Source organism: Vulpes vulpes, chromosome 14 (assembly GCF_048418805.1).
Source record: "Vulpes vulpes isolate BD-2025 chromosome 14, VulVul3, whole genome shotgun sequence".
In the NCBI taxonomy this organism is placed as follows: Eukaryota; Metazoa; Chordata; class Mammalia; order Carnivora; family Canidae; genus Vulpes; species Vulpes vulpes.
In genome coordinates this window covers 101523892-101551768 of record NC_132793.1, presented here as the reverse complement: position 1 = coordinate 101551768, position 27877 = coordinate 101523892, and the positions used below count along the sequence as shown (strand labels likewise).

Here is a 27877-nt window from a genome sequence, read left to right as displayed (position 1 = left end):
GTAGGTGGGAACTGTCAGGGACAGACAGGAGAGGAAAGAAAAAGGGGGGGCACTTTACCCACCTAGAGATACAGCTGTATGGCTGTTCTAAAAGACTTTGCTTAAGAGGAAAAAGGTGCATGTTGGGGGGATGGTAAGAGGAGGACAGATTAGGCTGTGGGCAAGGAGAGGCTGCTGCCTAGAAGCATAGGGCTCTTCCCCCTCCTTTCCTCTTATCAGCCAGAGACAGAAACTAAAAACCACTGCTTCAGGGAGCTAAAAGCCTGAAACAAGAGAAAAACAGTAGGCAGAGGAAAAAAAAAAAAAAAAGAACAAAACCACACCAAACTTTAGATACAGGGGGAGAAAAATAAAAGGTAACTAAATGTGTCTATAAAATATTTTAACACAAAGGTAAATTAGGTACATTACATAGGTCTTTGTGATAGCTAACAAAAAAATCTGTTCTTCATTTGACATAATTGGAAATCCAAAATTTGTGTCCAAAAAATGTATACACTGAAAGAATTTATATAACAAAAAAGATAAAAATGGTGCTGATTGTCTTTTGTGCATCTGCGACCTATGTTCTAAATTAACTTTAGCATTTGCTAAAATGCACCAATTGACGCAACCTCACGGTCTTAATACTGGGGCTCAAATTATAGTTATATCTAGAGATTCCACTAAATTTAAACATCATGCCTGCTATAATCTTAAGAAAGTAACTAAATATAAGATAGAGAAAAAAAACTAGGAATGTCTCACTTTAACTATAGCTTTGCCTAAATTTCCCATAGTCATAATACCCATTGTCCTAAAAATATCCCATTTGGGCACACACACTCTAGCACAATGAATAATAAATTAAAGCCAAATCTTTGGCACTTGCAAATTGGCTTAATACAATGGAACTCCACGGACCCCTTAGTTAAAATAGCTATGCTGGCCCTATGTAAGTTAAAACAGGGCCTTCGAGGATTAAAACTTATTATATAAAACCTAATTAACAAAGGGGTAATTATTCCTGCTGCTTCTCCATTTGACAGCCCAATTTCACCTGTTCTTAAACCTAGACAAAGTAAAGGGTGCGGTAGTGGTTAGCTTGGGTACCACAGACTGGGTGACTTAACCAGCAGAAATTGGTTTTCCAAAAGTTGTGAAAGCTGGGAAATCCAAGATCAAGGTGTCGGCTGATTCAGTTTCTGGTCAAGCCTCTCTTCATGGCTTGTAGGCTTTCTCACTGTGTCCTCACATGGCTTTCCCTCTGGTAGTGCAGAGAAAGAGAAGTCTCTCTTGTAAAGCCACCAGTCTTTTTGGATTAGGGTCCCACCCTTATGATCTCATTGAATCTTAGTCATCTTCATAAAGGCCTTACTCCAAATCTAGTCACATTGGGAGATGGGGCATCAACATCTCAATTTTGGAAGGACAGTCATATTCAGTCCATAACAGGAGACTCATGGTGGATTACTACATTAATGCTCTGGTCCCATCAATTTGGGTCCCATTAATGCTCTCGTCTCATCCATTGGGTATTTTAGATACTCTATATCTAATATTATTAAAATTACTGAATCTATCCAATCACTAATAGGTATATATATATTGCTCTTATAAATGTGGCTAATATATCAAGTGCCTATTTCAACAGCCTCTCAGCTACATTTTGCCTTCACCCCCAAAAGGATACAACATACTTTTTCCAGGCACAGGGAACCTCAACAGCTTTGCCACCACATACAGTCTCTGCAGACAAGATCTTCACGTTGTCCACCAGAAGCACAGGTATGCCATGATTGATGACATCCTTCTCCAAGGAGACTCACTTGACATGCTCACTGCAGTCATCTAAGTCCCATATCTTTTGGTCCTTTTAGGGCTGGTGATGACATATTCCTCATTTACTAATTTTACTTCCAAATTAAAATCAACAGGCACTTCCCTTAGAAACTCCTTCACTCTAGAGACTTTGGTAACCTCTTCTTATGCCTCCTGGAGTTTCTAGACTATATATGATAGACATAAGTTGCCCAAGAGTTTGTGATACAAGAAACTAGCTCTCTTGGCTTCATGCTATATGCTATTAAAACAACAAATAATTGGCTATACACTGGGATTTCCTGGAAATTGAGCTTTCATAGACCTTGAGTTTGTGTCTTTCCATATCCATTGTGCTTTGGGTCATGGAAGCTGTATCCCACGAGGTACCTGCCTCATATCAGTCAACTCCTTGACCCCTCAGGGAGAGGATCACTCATTCCCCAGTGCCTTATGCTCCTACCCTAGGTCCCCAACCATGATCACTCCTTCCCCGAGGTTATACACAATACCACTCATCTTTACATAGACTTTTTTAAAAAAAGATTTTATTTATTTATTCATGAGAGACACACAGAGAGGCAGAGACACAGGCAGAGGAGAAGCAGGCTCCATGCAGGGAGCCCGATGTGGGACTCGATCCCGGGACTCCAGGATCATGCCCTGAGCCAAAGGCAGATGCTCAACCACTGAGCCACCCAGGTGTCCCAACATAAGACTTTTCTAAATATCAGCTCATATCCTCCATCAACATAACTGCTGAGAAATACACCTGACCATAGAGTACAAATTGACCTGAGAAATACACCAAGACATTATTATTAACCTCATGTTTTTACATGTAAAAACCTCATGATTTTTACAAACCAACCAGAATATCGTTAGAGATTCCAAAAATTTCAGATGGTTTTTTTTGGGCTAATGTTGTATAAGTGGAAAACCTAGTTATGTGCTGGCCTAGAAGGACTCCTTATACTTCACCTTTTCCTCCATTTCATGCTCATGTAAAATGTTTCATGTGTTGTTTAGAACAATTTAAACACTACTTCCTGAAAGTCTCCACTGTCATCACTCGAAAGTTTCCTTGAAATGATGCCAGGTAGCCACAGGGCCAACTGTTCTGTGTTTTTTTGGTTTTTTTGTTTTTGTTTGTTTGTTTGTTTTCTTTCCGTATTTGTCCTTTTGACATCTATTAACCTCACAGCGAAATGAGGCCGAAGTCTGTGATCCTGTTTTTTCATGCACGGAAAGGCATATTACAAACTCTGCCTCCCATCTTGAGTCCATAACCACAGCCACCTCCTTATCTGACTCACACACCATGCCAACATTTCCCCTGGCTGAAGTAAATTCAGAGCCAGGTACGAGGCACCTAGGAACAGCTCCTGTGCTCCAAAGCCACCGGGATTATTCATACTATCCAATCCTAAACTATTTTCTCTGCCCTGGCTTGCCTTGCCTGCACAAACCCCAATAAGCGCTCTGGCTTAGGTTTTCCCTTGCTCCTTCCTGCATCCTGGCCAAACCTGTGTGCAGTGTGCTTCCTCCTTTCAGGAAACATTAAGGAATAAAATCTTCTGTGTCCTCATTCAGTCACTTCCATAAATTAAAATTTTGCAGGTACAATTGAGACAGGAGCCACCGCTCAGTTTTCAGACCCAGAACATCAGGCATACCTGTGTCTCCGTGTGTGTGTGTGTGTGTAAGTGTATATGATACAAATTTTACCATTAACCATTATAAGTGCACAGGTCGGTGACATTAATTCCATTCATAGTGCTGTGCAACCATCCCTACCATCCATCTCCAGAATTATTTCATCATCCCAAACACAAATTCTACCTGTGAAACAAACTATTCATTATACACCCCACCCCAAACCCTGGTATTTACCATTTTATTTTCTGTCTCTGATATAAGTGGAGTCATACAATAATTGTCCTTTTGTTCCTGGCTGAATTTATTTATTGTACTTCTTCAGGGCGCACACTGTTACATGTGTCAGAATTTTACTCCTTTTCAAGACTGAATCATACTCTATTGCCTGAATACAACACCTATGTTTATACATTCATCTGCCAATGGACTCCTGGTTTGTTTCCACCTTTTGATGATTGTCAGTGATGCTGCTGTTGAGCGCGGGTGTACAAATGCCATTCTCCATGTAACAACCAAAAGCGCTTTCTAAAAATCCATTCAACTTCCCTCCTGAAAACCTACTATGGTTAATTAAATAAGCAACAATGAGATACCATTAAACACCCTACAGAACAGCTAAAATGAAAAGGATTGGCAGTTTCTGTGTTGGCAAGGATGCAGATAATGGGACATCTACACAGTGTTAGTATATACACACTATATATACTATATATATAAAACAATATAACCACTTAGGAAACATGACTGTTTCTACCAAAGTGAAATACACACTTACCCCTGTGGTCCACAAATCCCATTCCTAGATACTGTTTACCCAAGAAAAAGTAATACATGCAATCACAAGAGATTTATACAAAAATGTCCACAGCAGCTTCATTTATAATAGCCAAAGGGGAAAAACTCAAGTGTCCATCAGTAGATGAATGGATAAATAAGTTGTGGCATGCTCATACAATAGCGTACTGGTGTTAAAGAATAATTTTTAAAATAAAGTATAATCATGACTCTCATAAAGATATAGATAAACACATGTCAAAGGTTTTATTTAACTCTTTAATGAGATCCGGAAAGATATTACAACTGATTTAAAGGATAATTCAAAGTACTGCACATATATACTGTAGTTCAATGAGAAATAATGAAATATCTTGCAAAACTGGCAGAACTAATGAAATCAACAATAATTCAATGCATTCCACTGGACATAGTTTGCATTTCTATAGACAAGAATCATTTTTTGAAAAACCTTGCAGAGTTCTTTATATTGAAGACAATGAAAGGTGTAGAGCTCACATAGAATCAGCTCTCCCTGAGGATGTGCTAGGCAACACCTTATTTTTCATTGGACAAAAAAAGTACTATTGGGGGGCCATTTCAAAGTTTTCACAAATTTTCTCTACATTCTGCAGTAATAAAAGAGAATGAGTCACTGGTACACACAATATAAATGAAGCTCACAGATATTATGTTGATCCAAAAAAGGCAGATATGGAGGAGTATACACTGTGTGATACCAGATTACCTCTCAGGACACAGAGAGATGGGAAGCTCCCAAGGGAACCGTACCAGGTGCTGGAAATGGTATATACCTTGATTTAGGTGGTGGAGATACATATATATGTACATAAATGTAAAGTTGTTGGGTTTCCTTAAAATTAGTGAACAAGGCTCTCCCTATCCTACTTGTCCCCAGATCCAACAATTGCCATTTACCTTTCCGGTGAAGTCCAAACTGAGATCTGGTCTCTGTTTCCTCTCAAGTGTTATCTCTGTCCCTTGCTCATTTTCCTGACATTTCCTCTAAGGTACCTTACTGTGGTCTTTCCCATTTCCTGGCCTTTGCCTCCAAATCTTACCTCCTATTTATCTCTTAGAGTCTTACCTAACACTGCGAGTGTGTGTGTGTGTGTGTCCCTCCTGGGTGCTCCTAAAACCTCGACCAGTGTTCCTATAACTTGTCATCCATGTGCAAGTGTCAGCACGGATCCTACTTATCATTCTGGGTGGTACCTTTTGAGTCTAAGTGTTAAGAGCTTTCTCTTTTGGTAGATTTTAATACCTTGTACTTTGTCTCTATCCCGCTTCCTAGGTAGCCATTTTGGTATTAAAAACCTGCTTTTGGGTGGCTCAGTGGTGGCTCAGTTGTGGAGCATCTGCCTTCAGCTCAAGTCGTGATCCTGGAGTTCTGGGATGGAGTCCCCCGTCGGGCTCCCTGCAGGAAGCCTGCTTCTCCCTCTGCCTGTGTCTCTGCCTCTCTCTGGGTCTCTCATGAATAAATAAAATCTTTAAAAAAATTTTTTAAAACCTGCTTTTGCTTTTTCCCAATGTGTTTTGTTTGACTGCAGCATGTTATTTTTGTAGCATTTTAAAATCAGCAGATTTCACACATAAACACATTTTCAACTTTTCTTAGAGAAAGGAAAGAAGGGAGAAAGGGAGGGAGGAAGGGAAAAGAGATGGGGGGGGGAGAAGGAAGGGAAGGAAAAAAAAAATCTGGCATCACAGAGCCCACAGTTCGGCGTGGCTTCTCCCTCGGGTCCTGCACACGTCCCCGAGCCCTCCGAGTTTGCTACCCTTACCCGTCGATCACAATTTACAGTCGCTCCCGCTCGGGAGCTGGGGGGTGGGGGGAGGCCAGCGTTGCAAGGAGGTAGAGGGAACAATCCGCCAAACCCTCCGCCTGGCCTGTGGAATTGCCTCACGCTCCTCTCAAACTCCGGGGTTTTTCACTCCCGCCACAGCCGGGTTTCCTAATCCTCTTATTCAAAACCTCCACCGACACCAAAATACACATGGAAAACAAACATCGCGAGAATGCCGGAAGCCCGGGGGCGGGGGCGTCGTCGTCACGTGACCTCGCTTTCCGGGTTCTGATTGGGCATTGGCAAGATCCGGCCCGGCAGCCCCCGGGGGCGGGGACAAGTGCCACGCGACGACGCCACTGGTCGGTTTCCCCAGGAAGCAGCCAATCGGGATCGGCCGGCTTCCGGCGCGCAGTGAGCTGGCGCGCGGCGCGGAGGCTGCGGAGGCGGCGCGGGGAGTTTGGACCGAGGTTTTGCCAGCTGTGAGCCAGCGCGAAAGGTGAGTGCAGCGCGCTCGGACCTACGGGCTTGGGGCCCGAGCCCTAGCCCGGCCCATCCCCGCTCCCGGCGACCCGGCTCCGGGGCCAGAGAGGGAGGCTCGTCGGTTCCCCCGTTGCCCGCCACCCCCCGCGCGGCGAGGCCCGCAGAGCTCTCCGTAGCGGCTAGCAGCCCAGGGGGGAGAGCAGAGAAGCACGCGTATTCGCGGACCCGCGAGCAGAGGCCCGGGGTGGTCCAGGGTCGCCCTGGGCGTCGAGGGAAGAGCCGGTCTAGCCCCCGTCTTGTTGTTCGCGTACTCCGGTGCCCACTTGCAGGGGTGCCCGGCATAGAGCGGTCACTGGTGATCCTAGCCCAGAACCCCGGTGCTGTCCATCTCCCCCGGAACGTCAAAACGCTCTCCTCGTCCCGGACCCTTCCACGGTCACGTGCCGGGCTGCTGTTGTTTTGGGTGCACTGCGTGCCTCGTGCTTGGGACCCGTTGTCTTACAAATGCAGCTCCGCTCCACCTCCGCACTGGGGAGTGGTTAAGGATGCAGAGTGCATCCCATTGCGGGGGGTGGGTGGGGGTGGGTCGGATCCCAGCTCTTCCACGCAACAGCTCAGTGCCTGTCCCACTCGTCACTCAGTGCCTTCCTTTCCTTCTGTCATATGGGGAGGATTATTTCTTCTACACCCTGGAGGTTTTGTTGGGATTAAATGGCTTAGTATATGCAATAAATGCTTCAAAGAGTACTTGGTACATAGTTAGGGTTCTGTTATCACCAGTATCCAGAGAAGTAGGTGAAATTGTCCTGATTTTTGACTAGAAGAATCTGAAGCATCAAGAGGTTGTCCCTTTGTTGAGCTGCCTGACTCCAAGGCATCTTCCGCGACACCAGACTTTCTCCGATACGCCCCACCTGCTCTCAGGTTACTCAGCACTTTGGACATTTAATGGCCTGACAGCTCCTGGTGCCACCAGTGTAGATAATAGATAAGTAGCATTTGTGTCCCTGTCAAGGTTAACGGGCAGTAATGGCAGAGAGCATGGTAAAGGTCAGCAATTGGGAAGGGAGAGGCAGAAATATTGCGTTTGGGGAGTATAAATAGAACTAAATTGAGCCAGGAGGCCTGGGTGGCTCAGTGGTTGAGTGTCTGCCTTTGGCTCAGTTCATGATCCCAGGGTCCTGGGATTGAGTCCCACATCGAGCTCCCCGCAGGGAGCCTGCTTCTCCCTCTGCCTAAGTCTCTGCCTCTCTCTGCGTTTCTCATTAATAAATTAATAATAATAATAACGAAATTGAACCAACATTTTGTTACCAAAGCTGCTTTTGGAGAGTAGCTTATGGTCTAGGAGGAGGGAATGACATTTCTGGGTCTTGAGTTCTTTTCAGTGCCAGTCACCATGATAGCCACCATATACATTCTATTTCTAATCCACTAACTGGGAGAAGTAGCTACCGCCTTCATTTTACTGATAAGGAAACCCAGAGTTTAAAAACTGGGCAAAGCCCATGGTGTTAGATATGCAGTGAAAGAACAATGTACAGAGAAATCGTAGGCATCCACTTTGAGATAGTATTATCTATGAGGGTAGAGAGAGTAGAGAATTTGAGTTCTTAAATTTAGTTGCTGGGTACATGGGTATCATTTTTTTTTATGTTTGAAATATTTAAAATTAAAAGAAATACATGATATATAAAAATAAATATATTTTAATACTAATTTTAAATATTCCAACATATATTCTCAAAAACATTTTATTTTATTTTTTTTAAAGATTTATTTATTTATTTATTCAGAGAGAGCGAGAGAGAGGCAGAGACACAGGCAGAGGGAGAAGCAGGCTCCATTCAGGAAGCCTGATGTGGACTCGATCCCAGATCTCCAGGATCACACTCCGGGCTGCAGGCAGTGCTAAAATGCTGCGCCATCGGGGCTGTCCTCAAATACATTTTAATACTAATTTTAACTAAATATATATTCTAATATATAATGTGTGTGTGTGTGTATTATATTTCTTTTAAGGGAAGAAAGGATAGAACAAAGAGGCCCAAGATAATTGCAAAGTACTCTTGGGAACTAAATTCTAAAAGTGCTGGTGGTTCTCCATTGCCTGTAGCATGTCTTTAAGCAGGCTCCTTCTCTAGCCACCTCCTCTTCTACCTCAGACTTGGCACAAATACTGCATAGACACCCTTCACACCTCCAGCCTGTCTGGAAGCTTTCACCTGTCCTTCAAGATTCAATTCAGTGTTCTTTGGAAAGCTCTGTGATTTTCCTGAGTTTTTACTTCATCAGGGAAGCTGTAGACTGGCCCCCACTTGCCCCCCCCTTTTTTTCCATTTTGTTTTTTAAATTGTAGTTGACACAATGTTACATTTGTTTCAGGTGTACAGCATAGTGATTTGACAACTCTAGACTTCATGCTGTGATTACTGCAAGTGTAGCTACCACCTTTCACCACCTAAGGCTATTCCAGCATCATTGATGATATTCCCTGTGAGGTAGCTTTGATCCCTGTGACTTATTCATTTCCTAACTAGAAGCCTGGACCTCCCACTCCCCTTCACCCATTTTGCCCATCCCCCGACCCCTCCTCTCTGGCAACCATTAATTTGTTCTCTGTATTTATGGGTCTGATCATGTGGGAAGTCATAGACTTTTAAGAAGAGACTTTTTTGTGGGACTTACTTCGTTGGGTGGTAATTATTTGTTGACATGTCTGTTTCCTGCCAGCCTAGAAGCTTGTTGAGGGGAGTAATTATGTCTTGCCTGTCTCTGTACTCCAGTGCCCAGCATGGTGCGTGGCACCGAGTAAAAGATACATGTTGAAGTCACCTTGTGGAAGGTCTTGGGGTTATGACGTAAGGACTTTATTCTCTAGAATTGCAAGGACCTGGGGCACCTGGGTGGCTCAGTGGTTAAGTGTCTGCCTTCAGCCCAGGGCATGATCCTGGGGTCCTGGGATCAAGTCCCACATTGGGCTCCGTGCAGGGAGCCTGCTTCTCCCTCTGCCTGTGTCTCTGCCGCTCTCTGTGTCTCTCATGAATAAATAAATAAAATCTGTAAAAAAAAAAAAAATTGCAAGGACCTATTGCATTTACTTTGTTTAAAAATTCCTGTATCTTAATGAAACACACCCACAATATCAAGGAAAAAATATTGCAGCCACAGTCCTGTCCTTCAACCACATCAGCTATTTTCCTTTGTCATGAGTCCTTTCCAAATTTTAGCTATACAGATTTCTTAGCTGTAAGCGTAATGTACTAATAATTTAGTCTTTTGTTTTTCCAATATTAAATCATTCCATGTAGCTACTCTTCATGGTTGTCATTTATCTTATAAATTATCACAGTATTGCACTCTCCTTGGCTTAATAGGTATGCAGTGTTGCTTAATGCTATTAATTATTAGAAAAGAATGTTTTTTCGTAAGTTTATTTAGTGTCTGTATTTTGGTGAACTGTGTGTTTACACTCTGATCATTCGTTCATGGGAAATTGGGTGTTCTTTGTATGTTTTTAATATTAATTTATTTGTTTTTGGTAACTTTTCTCAGAAATTTTGTGTTAAAAGTTTATTTATTTTAGAAAGAGACAGAGAGAGCACGTGCATGTGGGGAGAGGGGCAGAGGAAGAGGAGGAGGAAGGGAGAATTCAAAGCAGACACTGAGCTGAGTGCAGAGTATGATTCGGAGTTTGATTGCAGGACCCTGAGATCATGACCTGAGCTGAAACCAAGAGTCAGATGCTTAACCTACAGAGCCACCCCATGTCTTCTCAAAGAAATTTTTTGAGAAAGAAGATACATAGTATCTTAGGAAGTACTTAGTGTATATACATACAATTTAAAAATAATTATTTTAAAATTACAAAGTTTAAAAAATTATAGCTTAATTTTACATTAAAACTAAATAAACTATGTTTATTAAACATAACGATGACTGTAAAATGATAATTACACATAACCATTAAACAAATCAAGACATAGGATATTACTGGTGCCCCAGGAGTGTGCCTTCCCTCATCATAACCTCCTCCCCACACTAGAGAGAACTATTGTGATTTTTGTGATAATTTTCTTACCTTCAATATTTACCTTATACATGCATCCATAAATAATGTAGTTCAGTTTTACCTGGTTTTGAGAGTTTATGTATTTCTACTTTGTCTTGTTTGGTTCAACATTATGTTTGTGAGAGTCTTTCATACTGTGGATATAGGTTTTTTTAAATTTTTGAAATAATTTTTAATAAAAATTCATGATTGCTGTAGAATACTCCTTTGTGTGATTGTGCCACAGTTTATCCATCGTGTTTTTTTGGTTTTGGTTTATTTTTATCCATCCTGCTTTTTGATGGCATTTGCATTGTTTTCAGGTTATGGCTATTAATGTTTGTTGTGAATGTTCTTGTATGTGTTCATTAGTTTGTATATGTGATTAAGAGAAGTCCTGGGTCAGAGTATGTTTCCTTTTTACCTTCCTATATAAGGTCAAATTGTTTTCAAAAGTTGTTGCGCTCCCTCCTACTAGCCTGTGAGAATTCCATTGCCCCACATTCTTGCTAAGATTTGATACTGTGTTGTAATTTTTTCCCATTTAGTAAACATATGTATAGTATTTTCTTGTGGTTTTAACTCCCTGGATTATTAGTGAAGTTGAGTGCCTTGTGTTTCTGGACTGTTTCCTTATTTTTAAGTGTCCAAGTTTTCTTGTCTTTCTTTGCAGCTGTCTTGCCTTTATCTCATTATTTTGTAGGAATTGTTTATACATTCCATACACTACTTATTTGTCAGTTACATGTATTGTAAATATTCTTTGTGGCTTTTAAACATAGACTTAGTATATTTTGGTCAACCATTTTTAAGCATCTTTTATTGTGAAATATCATAGAGGAAAGTGCAAAAAACATCTACATAAGCTGTGCAGGAATGAATTCACATAGTAAGCCTGAAACTTACCTTTAGAGAGACCTGCTTACAAGATTGCTTCTTGGCTGATGAGTGGGAACTTGGCTTTTAAAACCTTTCCTAAGCCAATATGGTTGTTTTGCCTACCTGAGATACTAACACCAGCTTTCATTCTGAGAGTCTCAATTTTTGGTGGGCAGAGGAGCGGTTCCTGTGTGACCAGCCCCCAGGAAAACCCCTAGATTTTGAGTCTCTGACAGGTTTCCTGGGGCAGAAATGGTGCACACACCTTGCTGCATCTTCCCTGAGAGAGCAAGAGTGCTCCTTGGGAGGTAGAGAACAGTCATACAGCCCCGATGGGTCTCTTCCTCTTGCTGATTTCGCTGTGTGTCCTTGCACATCCAGCTGTGTGTTCCTGCTCTTTGTAGCTGTAATAGATTTTAGCTGTAAATAAGACTACATGCTGAGTCTGCAGGTTGTTTCAGTGAATCACCGAAAGTGAGGGGGTAGTCTCTGGTCACCCCCAAAATAGCTTAATAACATATTTGTCAAAACAAATACCCCTGTACCTAGGTCTCAGGTAAGAAATAGCATGTAACTAACACCGTCAGAGGCCCCTGTGTCTACCCCATCTTATCCTCTACCCCAAAGATAACCATTATCCTGACTTTTGTGCAGCCATTACCTTGCTTTTCTTTATATTCTGTTGTCTCAAAAGTCTTGCGCTGTTAAAAGCTATTTGACACGTAAAAAATTCTTAAATTAAAATGTAATTCAATTATTTTTCTTGTTAGTGCTTTTTGTATCTTAACTGAGAAATCTCTTAGAAGTTATTCTATATTATTCTCCAGAAACTTTATTTTTTTTAACTTTATTATTTTATTTATTTGAGAGAGTGGTAGAAGAGAGGAAGAGGGAGAGGGAGAAAGATTCTGGGCTGAGCATGGAGCCAGAGGCAGGGCTCTATCTCAGGACTCTGAGATCATGACCCGATCTGAAACCAAGACTCAGGTGCTTAGTGACCCAGGGACCCCATGATCTATTTTCTTAAGTGTACATTTACATTCATAAAAACAGTTCATCTGTTAAGTTGCAAGGAAGATTAGTAATTTCCATAAAGTAGAAGTGTTACAAACAGTCCTTATCACTATATAACAAAACAAGAAATTTAAAATGAAATTTTAAAAAAGCAAAAAGACCCTTTCATGTGGAAAATTAAACGCTCAATTGGGGCAGCCTGGGTGGCTCAGTGGTCAGCCCAGCACGGGATCCCCGAGACCCAGGATCGAGTCCCACGTCGGGCTCCCTGTGTGGAGCTTGCTTCTCCCTCTCCCTGTGTCTCTGCCTCTCTCTCTCTGTCTCTCATGAAAAAATAAATAAAATCTTAAAAAAAAAAAAAACCCTCAATTTAAAAGACAAAGTAAAACGAAAGCACAAAAGAATAAAAAATAATAAAGATTGAAATAGGTTAATGAGATGAAGAACAGAGAAACATCTGATTGAGAAATAATAATCTTAGTTTTTTTTTTTTTTTAAGATTTATTTATTCATGAGAGACACAAACTGAGAGAGGCAGAGACATAGACAGAGGGAGAAGCAGGCTCCTCATAGGGAGCCTGATGCAGAGCTCAATCCCAGATCCCAGGATCATGACCTGAGCAACTTTGGGAGAAATCACAAATACAAAATAACAAATGACAAGTGGAAAAAAAAAGTTTTAATAATATTAATTTGCATACTTCTGTGTTAAATGAATTTGAAAAATCAAATGAAATGAAAAAACAATTTAAGAAAATACAATTTACCAAAATTGACGCCAGCGAAGTTGGGAGTTAAATAACTCAATTTTCATAGAATGAGGTTATGAAAGAACTGTCCCATTGGAAACAAAACACTAGATCTAAATGGTTTCACAGAGAAATTCTGTTGAAAATTTTAGGAGTCCACATAATCCCAGTGTTAAAATACATTGTTTCAGAGCATAGGAAATGAAGGAAAACTTCCAAATTATTTTTTTCTTAGTTACTTTGTATTCTTACAATGGTTGGTTTAGTCATCTGCCTTTAGCTGTTGAAGGGCTAAAGTGAAATAAAATTTCCCCAAAACTTTTCTAGAGGTCTTTGGGTTTTGTTTTGTTTTTTTAAAGCAGCTTTATTGACCTACAATAAACTGCATATAATTAGGGTGTTTTTTTGTTTTTTGGTTTTTTTTTTGAGAGAGTGCATGTGCATGCAAGTAGGGGTGGAGGGGGGTGGGAGCAGAGGGAGAGGGAAAGAATCCCAAGCCAACTTCTTGCTGAGTGCAGAGTCAAATGCGGGGCACAATCCTCCCATGACCTGAGCCAAAATCAAGACTCAGTTGCTCAGCCAACTGAGCCATCCAGATAACCCTGTAAAGTGTACAATTTGATCAGTTTGATAGGAGATATCATCACTACAGTCAGGTTTGTCAACATATTCATCTCCCCCAAAAGTTTTCTTATGTCTCTTTAAAATTGCCTCCCTTCTGCTCCCCGTCCCCTACTCCAGAATGAAGAACCCCTATGGTTCGGGGCATAGGAGTGACTCAGTGGTTAGGCATCTACCTTTGGCTTGGGTCATGATCCCAGGGTCCTGGGATCAAGCCCTGCATCTTCCTGCCCAGTAGGAAGTTTGCCTCTCCCTCTCCCTCTTCTTCAGCTCTCTTTTGCTTCTCAAATAAATAAATAAAATCTTAAAAAAAAAAAAACCTCCTATAGTTCCTTAAAACAAACAACTCAGTTAAAAGTAGACAAAGGATTTGAATGGACATTTTGTCAAAGAAGATACACAGATGGCCAAAAAGCACATGAAAAGATGCTCAGCATCACTAATTTATTAGAAAAATGCAAATCAAAGACACAAGATATCATTTCACACTCACTAGGATGGTTACCATGGAAAAAACCTAGACGATAACAAGTATTGGTGAGGATGTGGAGAAATTGTGCCCTGTTGCTGGGAATGTAGAATGGTGCAGCTACTGTGAACTATAGTATGACTATTCCACAAAAATTAAAAATAATAGAATTAGGAACATCTGGGTAGCTCAGTGGTTGAACCCCTGCCTTTGGCCCAGGGCGTGATCCTGGAGTCCTGGAATCTAGTCCCACATCGGGCTCCCTGCATGGAGCCTGTTTCTTTCTCTGCCTATGTCTCTGCCTCTCTCTGTGTCTCTCATGAATAAATAAATAAAATCTTTTTTAAAAATAATAGAATTAGCATAGGATCCAGGAATTCCACTTCTGGGTATAGACCCAAAAGAATTGAAAGCAGAATTTCAGAGATATTTGTACACAAATGTTCACAGCAACATTATTCACAATAGCCAAAAAGTGGAAACAACCCAAATGCCCATGGACAGAAGAATGGATAAACAAAATGTGTTAGAGCCATACAATGAAATATCATTAAACTTTAAAAAGGAAGGAAATTCTGACACATGTTGCAGTGTGAATAAACCTTGAAGACAATATGCCAAGTGAAACAAGCCAGTCACAAAAAGACAATACTGTATGGTCCTCCGAAGTAGTCAAATTCATAGAAGCAGAAAGAATGGTAATTGTTAGGGGCCGGGGAAGGGGAAAGTTACTGTTTAACAGGTATGGAGTTTTAGTTTTGCAAGATGAAAAAGTTCTGGCAATTGGTTGTGTGACAGTGTGAATATACTTATTCCACAGAAGTGTATGCTTAAAAATGATTAAGATGGTAAATTTTATATTACATGTATTTTAGCACAATTAAAAATAAAAAAGGATTCAGGAGCCAGCTTGAAGGAGCTCCGCTAATCAAATACGAAACTACTTGAGCGTGAAAATAATGACAGTAATGGATTACAACCCACCAAATACATTAAGAATCCTGACTGATAAAAAGCAAATAGGGGAGAAAGGAAAGTTCTTTACAGTAGCATGTCAGCTGCTGAACGATGATGCCAATACAAAGAATGATGGATGGGGTTATGAAAACCATCATTACACAATCCTACTGTTTACAGTCATACTATTATTTCTTCAGGCGTGAATCATCAATGGATACTAAAACAGTTACTTTTTCCAATTATTGATTTGTGGCATAATTATATTGGGTTGGAAAACATGTTGTGATTTCAGTCCATTGTAATTACTGAGACTTGCCTTATGGCCTAGTACACGGTCAGCTTCTGTAAGCATCTCTTCTTGAAAAAAATGCACATTTTATAAGTTGTAAAGGTTGTGTTATTCAAATCTTCAGGGTTGTTACTGTTTAGTTACTTATTCTCGCAATTACTGAGAGGTCATTTTAAATCTATAATTATAGTCTTTTTCTGTTTCTTATAATTCTATCAGTTTGGTTCATGTATTTTACAGTTATTTTATGGGCCATACAGATTTAAAGTTGTTATATCTTTCTGGTGAATTAAATTCATTATACAGTGACCCTCTTTATCTCTAGTAAGGCTTTCTGTCTTAAAATCGATTTTGTCTGTTATTAATGTAGCAGTCTCAGCTTTCTTCTGGGGAGTTTTTACCTATTTTTTCATCTTACATTCAGTTTTCTATACATCTCCTGTTTTAGACATGTCTCTAACAAATAACAAATATAATAGATTTCATTTTTAAGTTCAGATAATCTTTTTTAGCCAAAGTAATTTGTCAGTTTATATTTATTATAACTAACAAATATTTGGATTTAAATCTACTACTAACTTATCTCTTAATTTGTATTATATTTTTCTTTTCTCTTCTTTTTTTTTATAGCTTTTTTATTTTTTAAGTTTCAGAGGTAGAATTTAGTGATTCATCAGTTTCAAATAGTGCCCAGTGTTCATTACATCATGTACCCTCCTTAATGTCCATCACCCATTTACCCCCAAACCTCCACCTACCTCTCCTCCAGCAACCCTCAGTTTATTCCCTAGATTTCAGTGTCTCTTGGTTTGCCTCCCACTTAATTTTCATCTTAATTTTTCCTTGCTTTCCCCTATGTTCATCTGTTTTGTTTCTTTTTTTTTTTTAAGATTTTATTTTATTTATTCATAGAGACAGAGAGAGAGAGGCAGAGACACAGGCAGAGGGAGAAGCAGGCACCACACAGAGAGCCTGACGTGGGACTCGATCCCGGGTCTCCAGGATCACGCCCTGGGCTGCAGGTGGCGATAAACCGCTGCGCCACCGGGGCTGCCCTGTTTTGTTTCTTAAATTATACATATGAATGAAATCATATGGTATTTGTCTTTCTCTGACTGACTTATTTTGCTTAGCGTAGTACCCTCTAGTTCCATCTGTGTCATTGCAAATGGCAAAATTTCATTCTTTTTGATGGCTGAGTAATATTCCTATGTACGCACACACAGCACATCTTCTTTATCCATTCATCTGCCAGTGAACATCTGGGCTTTTTCCATAGTCTGACTATTGTGGACATTGCTGCTATAAACCTTGGGGTGCAGGTGTTCTTTTGAATCACTATGTTTGTATACCTAATAGTGTAATTCCTGGGTCATAGGGTAGCTCTATTTTTAACTTTTTGAGGAACCTCCATATTGTTTTCCAGAGTGGCTGCATCAGTTTGCATTCTCACCAACAGTGTAAGACGGTTTCCCTTTCTCCACATCCTCACCAAGATCTGTTGTTTCCTAAGTTCTTAATTTTTATAGCTTTTTAAAAAAGATTTATATTTGTTTGAGAGAGTGCATGTGAGCAGGGAGAGAGGCAGAGGAAGAGAATCTCAAGCACACTCCCTGTGATCACCAGACCAGCCCTAAAGAAAGTTTTAAAAGGGTCCTTGAAGTGAAGAGAGAGCCCAAAAGTTACATAGACCAGAAAGGGACAGAGACAGTATACAAAAACAGTGACTTTACATGTAATATAATGACACTAAATTAATATATTTCAATAGTTATTTTGAATGTAAATGGGCTTAATGCCCCAATCAAAGGACACAGGGTATCAGATTGGATTAAAAAAAAAAAAAGAGCAAGATCATAGATATGCTATCTGCAAGAGATTCATTTTAGACCCAAAGACACCTCCAGACTTGAAGTGAGAGGGTGGAAAACCATTTATAATGCTAATAGACATCAAAAGATAGCTGAGGTAGCAATTCTTCTATCAGACAAATTAGATTTTAAACCAAAGACTGTAATAAGAGATGAGGAAGGACACTATGTCATTATTAAAGGGACTCTCCAACGAGAAGATCTAACAGTTGTAAATATTTATGCCCCTAACACGGAAGCAGCCAATTAATAACAAAATTTAAAGAAACACATTGATAATAATACAATAATAGTACTGGACTTTAACACCCCATTCACTGCAGCGGACCTATCATCTAAGCAGAAGATCAACAATGAAACAAGAGCATTGATAACACACTGGACCAGATGGACTTCACAGATATAGTCAGAACATTCCATCCTAAAGCACCAAAATACACATTCTTCTCGAGTGCACATGGAACATTCTCCAGGATAGATCACATACTGGGTTACAAATCAGGTCTCAACTGGTACCAAAAGATTGTGATCATTCCCTACATATTTTCAGACCAATGCTTTGAAACTGGAACTCAATTACAAGAGGAAATTTGGAAAGAAATAAATGTAAACTAAAGAGCATCCTACTAAAGAATGAATGGGTCAACCAGGAAATTAAAGAAGAATTAAGAATATTCATGGAAACAAATGAAAATGAAAGCACAGCTGTTCGAAACCTTTGGGATGCACCAAAGGTGGTCCTAAGAGGGAAGTTTATAGCAATATGAGCCTTTCTCAAGTAACAAGAAAGGTCTCAAATACACAAGCTAACCTTACACCTAACAGAGCTGGAGAAAGAACAGCAAGTAAAGCCTAACCCCAGCAGGAGAAGAGAAATAATAAAGATTAGAGCAGAAATAAATGAAATAGAAACCAGAAGAACAGTAGGGCAGATCAATGCCATGAGAAGCTAGTTCTTTGAAAGAATTCATAAGATTGATAAACCCCTGGCCAGACTTATCAAAAAGCAAAGAAAAAGGACCCGGATAAATAAAATCATGAATGAAAGATCACAACCAACGCTGAAGAAATACAAACAATTATAAGAACATTTTATGAGCAATTATATGCCAAAAATTAGGGAATCTGGAAGAAATGGATGCATTCCTGGAGACATATAAACTACCAAAACTGAAACAGGAAGAAATAGAAAACCTGAGCAGACCCATAACCAATAAGGAAATTGAAGCAGTCATCGAAAATCTCCCAATAAATGAGTCCAGGGCCAGATGGCTCCCCAAGGGAATTCTACCAAACGTTTAAAAAAGAATTAATATCTATTCTTCTGAAGCTGTTTCAAAAAATAGAAATGTAAGGAAAACTTCCAAACTCATTCTATGAGGCCAACATTACCTTGATCCCAAAACCAAAGACCCCACCACAAAGGAGAATTACAGGCCAATATCCCAGATGAGCATGGATGCAAAATTCTCACCAAGATACTAGTCAGTAGGATCCAACAGTACGTTAAAAGGATTATTTGCCATGACCCAGGGGGATTTATTCCTGGGTGGTTCAACATCTGCAAATCAGTGTGATACACTGCATTAATAAAGGAAAGGATAAGAACCATATGATCCTCTAGTTGATGCAGAAAAAATATTTCACAAAGTATAGCATCCTTTCTTGATTAAAACTTTCAGTGTAGGGATAGAGGGAACATACCTCAATATCATAGAGCCATCTATAAAAAAGCCCACAGCAAGAATGGTAATCTCAATGGGGAAAAACTGAGAGCTTTTCCCCTAAGGTCAGGAACATGGCAGAGATGTCCACCATCACCACTGTTATTCAACATAGTACTAGAAGTCCTAGGCTCAACAATCAGACAACAAGAAGAAATAAAAGGCATCCGAATCAGCAAAGAAGTCATGCTCTCCCTCTTTGCAGATGACATGATATTCTGTATGGAAAACCCAGAAGACTTGACCCCCAAATTCCTAGAACTCATACAGGAATTCAGCAAAGTGGCAGGATATAAAATCAATGCACAGAAATCAGTTGCACTTTTGTACACTAAAAATGAGACAGAAGAAAGAGAAATGAATAAATCAATCCCATTTACAGTTGCACACAAAATCATAAGATACCTAGGAATAAAACTAACAAAGAGGCAAAGGATCTGTGCTCAGAGAACTATAGAACAGTTATGGAAGAAATTGAAGACACAAATGGGAAAACGTTCAATGCTTATGGATTAGGAGAATAAATATTGTTAAAATGTTTAGGCTACCTAGAGCAATCTACACATTCAGTGCAATCCCTATCAAAATACCATCACCTTATTTCACAAAGTTAGAACAAATAATCCTAAAATTTGTAAGGAACCAGAAAAGACCCCTAATAGAGGAATGTTGAAAAAAAAAAAACCAAACACAATTCTGGACTTCAAGCTCTATTATGAAGTTGTAGTCATCAAGACAGTGTGGTACTGGCACAAAAACACATAGATCAATGGAACAGAATAGAGAATCCAGAAATGGACCCTCAGCTATATGGTCAACTAATCTTCGACAAAACAGGAAAAAATATCCCATGGAAAAAAGTCTCTTCAACAAATGGTGTTGGGGAAATTGGACAGCCATATGCAGAAGAATGAAACTGGATCATTTCCTCATACCATACACAAAAATAGACTCAAAATGGATGAAAGACCTAAATGTGAGACAGGAATCCATCAAAATCCTAGAGGAGAATATAGAGAGCAGCTTTCGTGACCTTGGCCACAGCAACTTCTTACTAGACACATCTCCAAAGGCAAGGGAAACAAAGGCAAAGGCAAAGGCAAAAATGAACTATTGGTATTTCATCAAGATAAAAAGATTTTACACAGCAAAGGAAACAGTCGACAAAACCAAAAGACAACCAACAGAGTGGGAAAAGATATTTGCAAGTGACATATCAGATAAAGGGCTAGTATCCAAAATCTATAAAGAACTTATCAAACTCAACACCCAGAGAACTAATAATCCTATCAAGAAATGGGGAGAAGACATTAACAGACATTTCTCCAAAGAAGACCTACAAATGGCCAACAGACACATGAAAAAATGCCCACCATTACTCAGCAGCAGCGAAATACAAATCAAAACCACAGTGAGATACACCTCACACAGCAGTCAGAATGGCTAAAATTAACAAGTCAGGAAACAACAGATATTGGCAAGGATGCAGAGAAAGGGGGACCCTCATACACTATTGGAGGGAATGCAAGTTAGTGCAGCCACTCTGGAAAACAGTATGGAGGTTCCTCAAGAAGTTGAAAATAGAGCTGCCCTGTTAACCAGCAATTGCACTACTGGATATTTACCCCAAAGATACAAATGTAGTGATCCGAAGGGGCACTTGCACCCGATGTTTATAGCAGCAATGTCCACAATGGACATTGTGGACAGCCAATCACAAAGAATGAAATCTTACTGTTTGCAACGACATAGATGAACTAGAGGGTATGATGCTCAGCGAAATAAGTCAGTCAGAGAAAGACAATTATATATCACTCATGTGTGAAATTTAAGAAACAAAACAGAGGACTATAGGGGAAGAGAGGAAAAAATAAAACAAGATAAAACATAAGACTTAATCATAGGAAAGAAACGGAGAGTAGCTGGAAGGGAAGGGGTGGAGGGTAGGGTAACTGGGAGTTGGACATGATGGAAGGCGCGTGATGTAATGATCGCTGGGTGTTACATAAGACTGATGAATCACCGAATTCTACCTCTGAAACCAATAATACAGTATATGTTAGTTAATTGAATTTAAAAAACCTCCTGTTGGCTATTTGATTTGGATTGCACTGAATAAATGGATTAATTTGGAGATAACCCTTATTTTTTTTCCTTTAAGATTTTATTTATTTATTCATGAGAGACACAGGCAGAGAGGCAGAGATACAGGCAGAGGGAAAAGCAGGCTCCATGCAGGGAGACCAATGTGGGACTCGATCCCAGGTCTCCAGGATTCCTGGGCTGAAGGCGGTGCTAAACCGCTGAGCCACCCGAGCTGCCCAACCCTTATTTTTTAAATAGTGCTACTTCTACAAATGAGCAAAGGAAAAAGGAGATAAACCAAAAAACAGGCTCTTAAATATAGAGAATGGATAATTACTGGAGGGGAGGTAAGTGGGAAGATGGATGAAACAGGTGATGGGGATTTAAGAGTACACTTATCATGATGAGCACTGAGTAATATATAGAATTTTTGAATAACTGTATTGTACATCTAGAACTAATATTACATTGTATGTTAACTATACTGGAATTAAAATTAAACCTTCAGTCCTCCATATTAAAAAATTATAAAAATTTTAAAAATAAAATTAAAAATTTTCTTTATTTATTTGAGAGAGAGCAGGCATGAGTGGGGCAGGTGGGCAGAGGGAGAGAATCTCAAGCAGATTCCCTACGAGCGCACAGCCCCATGTGGGACTCCATCCCACCACCCTGAGATTATGACCTGAGCAAAAATCAAGAGTCAGGCACTTAACCAACTGAGCCACCTAGGAGCCTGTATAGCTTTCTTTTAGGTGTGTGTGTGTGTGTTTTTTTTTTTTTTAATCATTTCATTTTCGCCTTCTAGATTTTAAGTTATTCTATTTTTATTCTTCATTCTAGTGGTTACCCTAGAATGTGCAGCATGCATATTTGTCCTCTCAAAGTCTAAAACTAAACAACACCATACACCCCTTAAATCACAGAGGTCTTGGAGCACCTCACTTATGTGTCATTACTGTTGGGTATTTCAACTATTTTATTTTTCACCCTACAAGACATTATTATTATTGCTTTGTGCAGTCAAGGCTTGCATAGATTTAGTCATGTATTTACCACTTTCTTGACTTCCTTCAGTCCACCTATCATGTGAGAATTTCCATCTAGGCTTACTTTTCTACTGCCTTAAATACTTCCTTCAGAATCTCATTTAATGAGAGTCACTGGTGGCAAACTATTGGTTTTGGTGATCTGAAAATGTTTTTATATTGCCTTGATTTCAATCAAGGCATCCAGTAGTGCAATTGCTGGCTAATAGGGCAGCTCTATTTTTTTCTTTTTTTTTAAGATTTTATTTTATTTTTTAATTTTTTTATTGGAGTTCAATTTGCCAACATATAGCATAACACCCAGTGCTCATCCCATCAAGTGCCCCCCTCAGTGCCCATCACTGAGTCACCCCAACCCCCCGCCCACTTCTCTTTCCACCACCCCTTGTTCATTTCCCAGAGTTAGGAGTCTCTCACATTCTGTCACCCTCACTGATATTTTCACTCATTTTTTCTCCTTTCCCCTTTATTCCCTTTCACTATATTCTCCAAATGAATGAGACCATATACTCTTTGTCCTTCTCCAATTGACTTATTTCACTCAGCATAATACCCTCCAGTTTCATCCACATTGAAGCAAATGGTGAGTATTTGTCATTTCTAATAATGGCTGAGTAATATTCCATTGTATACGTAGACCACAGCTTCTTTATCCATTCATCCTTCGATGGACACCATGGCTCCTTCCACAGTTTGGCTATTGTGGACATTGCTGCTATAAACATCGGGGTGCAGGTGTTCCGGCGTTTCACTGCATCTGTATCTTTGAGGTAAATCCCCAGCAGTGCAATTGCTGGGTAGTAGGGCAGTTCTATTTTTAACTCTGAGCCACACAGTTTTCCAGAGTGGCTGCTGCACCAGTTCACATTCCCACCAACAGTGCAAGAGGGTTCCCCTTTCTCCACATCCTCTCCAACATTGTTGTTTCCTGTCTTGTTAATTTTTACCATTCTCATTAGTGTGAGGTGGTATCTCATTGTGGTTTTGATTTGTATTTCCCTGATGAGAAGTGATGCAGAGCATTTTCTCCTGTGCTTGTTGGCCACGTCTATGTCTTCCTCTGTGAAATTTCTGTTCATGTCTTTTGCCCATTTCACGATTGGATTGTTTGTTTCTTTGCTGTTGAGTTTAATAAGTTCTTTATAGATCTTGGATACTAGCTCTTTATCTGATATGTCATTTGCAAATATCTTCTCCCATTCTGTAGGTTGTCTTTTAGTTTTGTTGACTGTTTCTTTTGCTGTGCAGAAGCTTTTTATCTTGATGAAGTCCCAATAATTCATTTTTGCTTTTGTTTCCCTTGCCTTCATAGATGTATCCTGCAAGAAGTTGCTGTGGCCAAGTTCAAAAAGGGTGCTGCCTGTGTTCTCCTCTAGGATTTTGATGGATTCTTGTCTCACATTTAGATCTTTCATCCATTTTGAGTTTATCTTTGTGTATGGTGTAAGCGAATGGTCTAGTTTCATTCTTCTGCATGTGACTGTCCAATTTTCCCAGCACCATTTATTTATTTATTTATTCATGAGAGAGACAGAGAGAGAGGCAGAGACAGGCAGAGGGAGAAGCAGGCTCTCTGTGGGGAGCCTGATGCAGGACTCGATCCCAGGACCCTGGGATCATGCCCTGACTGAACTCACATGCTCAACCACTGAGCCACCCAGGCGTCCTGCCTTGATTTCTTTCCTAACAACTTTGAGAGGTAATTCACATAGTGTAAAATTCACCCATTTAGAGAACAACTCAGTGGCTCTTACTATGTTCATAGACTTGTGCAGCCATTGTCACGACTGATTTCAAAACATTTTCCTCAACCCAAAGACAACCTCCACACCCTTCACCATCATCCCCCAATCTGATCACCACCTCACTCCCAGGCAGTCACAAGCTACTTTGTTTATACAGCTTTGCTTATTCTGGACATTTCATATAAATATATATCATATATATATATAATATTATATATAAATAAATCATATCATATCATATGTGGTTCTTATGACTGGCTTCTTTCCCTTAGTGTAACATTTCAAGGTTCTCATTATTGTAGCATGAATCAGTACTATATTCCTTTGTATGACCAAATATTTCCTCACAGGGATACCTATGTTTTATTTTTCCATTCATCAGTGGATGGACATATGGGTTGTTTTGCTTTTTTGGTATTATGAATACTGCCTCTGTGAACATTCAGGTACAAGTATTTGTTTGAATCCATGTTTTCTGTTCTTTTGAGTATATATCTAGGAGTGAAATTGCTGGTTTCTCTGTGTTTAATCTTCTGAAATACTGCCAGACTTTTCCAACACAGCTGTACCATTTTATGCTCTCAACAACAGTGTATGAGGGTTCCAATTTCTCTGCATCCTCAGGACTTACCTGTTGCTTTTGTTATAGTCAGTTTTAAAAGTAACAACTTTACTGAGATGTAATTCACAAATCACAAAATTCATCCTTTTAAAGTATATAATTCAATCTCAATTTTTGAAGGATAGTTTTGCTGGGAAAAGAGTTCTAGGTTATTTTCTGTCATCACATGGAAAGTGATTTTCATTTTTGCTGAAGAGAAATCAATTTTCTGTTCAAATGTTGCACAACGATGTATTTTGGTATGGATTTCTTTTTATCTATCCTGCTCAGAATTTGTTTGGTTTCTTGAATCTGAAGATTCATGTCTTTGATTCTGGAGGAAACATCTGAGCTGTTATCTTTTAAAGTATAAATTCTGCCTCAGTTTCTCCTCTTTCTGGAACTAGATTTCTGTTAGAATCACTGTGTCTTCTGTGTCTTTTAACTTCTCTTATTTTCCACCTGTTTTCTTTATCTCTCTGTGTATGCATTTGTTATGTCAGAAACCATGAAGGATCTTAGATTTTGTCCTGTTTTTAAACTAGTAAGTTACCTTGTCATAGTTTTTTATACACACATATATACACATTTATATATGTGCTGACAAGACCCAAGACCCCTGGATCAGAGATATAGACAATTTATGACAGCAAAAACAGCCAGCAATATCTTACATCAGTTTCTTGTGCCCTGATTCCCACAGGGTGAGGAAATAAAGACTAGGTGATACCTGTACGTACATGCAGTTTAGTGCATCACAGGAAAGGAACTCCAAAACCCAGAGACTCTGAGCACTGGATTGCTGACACATATGCACATCCTTCCTTCCAGAGAGATTACTTGTTACCTTAGGGTGTAGGCAGATCTACCCTGGGGTGAGATGGGGAGGGTGTCTTAAGGCTTATTACCCTGAAATGTAAGGAGATATCTCAAGGGAGAGAAAGGAGAGGGCTTTGTCTTTACTACTGTGGGATGTCTCTTGGGAGGTCTGACTCCAAATCTCTCTGGAGGGACATGCTATCTCTAGCTGCCAAAGACTTAACATGTCCTTTGCTCAAAAGGCTTGGACCAGGTAAGAAGGTGAGAAATCCCTGGAGATGGATCTTGGACACTTTTTTCTGATTTTCCCTCCCATTTACTAATATCTCTTTAGTTGTGTGTAGTGTATTGGTAAATCCATTCATTGAATTCTTAGTTTTGGTTATTGTATTTTTCATTTTTAGAAGTCCTTTTGGCAAGATCATTTTTATAGTTTTCTGTTTACTGCAGTTATTTCCAAGCTTGTCTTTGATTTTTCTAAACATAATAAGTTTAGTTGCCTTACACTTTTATGCCTGTTCGACCATTTCTATTACTGCAAGGTCTCATTCCTGGTGCCTTGTTTCCTTGTGTGCTTGGCTGTTTTTGTCTGTGTTTGCTACACATTGTCTTGAAAAATTATTTATGGAAATTATTTAAGCCCTAAGATAAATATATATTTCTCCAGAGACGTTTTTGCATTTGCTTCTGCCAGGTACTTTGGAGCTAGGATCACTTCAATCTAAATTAATGACTTGAAGTTTTAAGAAATTATGCAGGTGTAAAAATTGATTTGAAAATATTCTTGGGTTTGTGATCTCAGGGTCTTTCCCACATAGCCCCTCTCAATTGGTAACTTCTATTCACTTACAAACACCAGCAATAGAAGTGGGATTTAAGGGACTCCTGGGTGGCTCAGCGGTTGAGCACCTGCCCTTGGCTTCAGGGCGTGATCCGTGGTCTCAGGATCAAGTCCCACATCGGGCTCCCTGCCTGGAGCCTGCTTCTCCCTCTGCCTATGTCTCTGCCTCTTTCTCTCTCTGTGTCTTTCATGAATTTAAAAAAAAAAAAAAGAAGTGGGATTTAATATTAGTTTACCTTTTCCCAAATGATAAGGCCGTTGGGGTTGCCGATTTTATAGGGGGACTTTCCCCCCTGGTTAGGCCTAACTTTCATTCTGTCTTTTCCCTCCAAGGCTATCAAAATTGATATCCAGATTCTCAGGATTTAGACATCTGTCTTAGGACAAAAGCAGTTTCAGTACTCTCCTTAACTCTCTAGTTGTCCGCTTTGATTTAGGTTTTGGCCTGTTAGGGGCACCTGAGTGGCTCAGCAAGCAGTTGAGCATCTGCCTTCAGCTCAGGACATGATCCTGGATCCAGGGATAGAGTCCCGCATCGGGCTCCCCACAAGGAGCCTGCTTCTTCTGTCTATGTCTCTGCCTCTCTCTGTGTGTCTCTCATGAAAAATAAAATCTTTAAAAGAAAGTTTTAAAGATTTTGGCCTGACAATTTTTTTTTTTTTACTTTTAATCAGGGATTTGATGTATTTAATAATTATTTTTTTACTCAACAATAATCTAGAGCAACTATCAACAAATCTTTTCTAAAAAGAGCCAGATAGTAAACATTTTAGGCTTTGCAGACCAGATAGTCTCTGCCATAACTACGCAACTATGGTGTTAAAGCAGCTAGCTATAGGTAGTATGTGAACAAATAAGCATAGTTGTATTTCAGGAAAACATTGCTTACAAAACCTGGCTGCAGGCCAGATTTGGCCTGTTTGTCGTAGTTTGCCAGCTCCTGATCTAGAGTATATTGCTTACTGAACATCCCAGTAACACTTGTTAAATACTGATTATTTTCCCTATTTTGTTATGTTTTTCTCATCACACATTAAACATTACGTTTTAGACACCAGGTTTTTCTTTTTTAAAGAGGAGTACCATGCCTTTTAAATTACTGTCACATTTAACATAATTGTATTTCTAATGCTGGTTCCAGCCCCAATATTGTTTAGTATTCTTGTTCTTTTGACAAAAGAACTTTAGAAGCATTTTTGTTGAGTTTCGTAAAGTATTCTTGTGGTGTTTTAATTGGAATTTTGTTAAACTCTTGAATTAATTTATGAAAGACTGCTATCTTAATGACATTTAAAGCTTTCATTGAAGAATATGAAATATTTGTCTATTTTTCCAATTTTTCTTTATTTCTCCTAGTAATATTTGGTCATTGTTTTTTATATCATGAAGATGTATATCTTTTGTTAGGTTAATTGGTAGTTTAATACTTTTCACTGCTATTGTTAACTGAATGCTTTTTAAAATTTGGATTTTCTAGTTAGTTATTACCACTACACAAGAATGCACTTGCCTTCTGTGGATTTATATTTATCTTTTATTTAACCACTTTGCTGAAGTTTTAATTATCTATTGTTATGACTGATTTT

At 39.4% G+C, this 27877-nt stretch overlaps 1 protein-coding gene across 8 annotated transcripts in view; it reads left to right on the top strand.

Annotated features, from left to right (window-relative positions):
* The first annotated feature begins 6396 nt into the window (after positions 1-6396).
* Positions 6397-27877, top strand: part of BLM (BLM RecQ like helicase) — a 97160-nt gene continuing 75679 nt past the window's right edge. For 2 of the 8 annotated variants that reach the window (XM_072737339.1, XM_026000742.2), the window contains exon 1: positions 6413-6540. The gene's annotated coding sequence lies outside the window, so the exon portion shown is untranslated. Of the gene's footprint in view, positions 6541-27877 lie in introns of all 8 variants that reach the window. The other 6 variants (XR_011997108.1, XM_072737338.1, XR_011997105.1 and 3 more) reach the window with 5 other exon arrangements.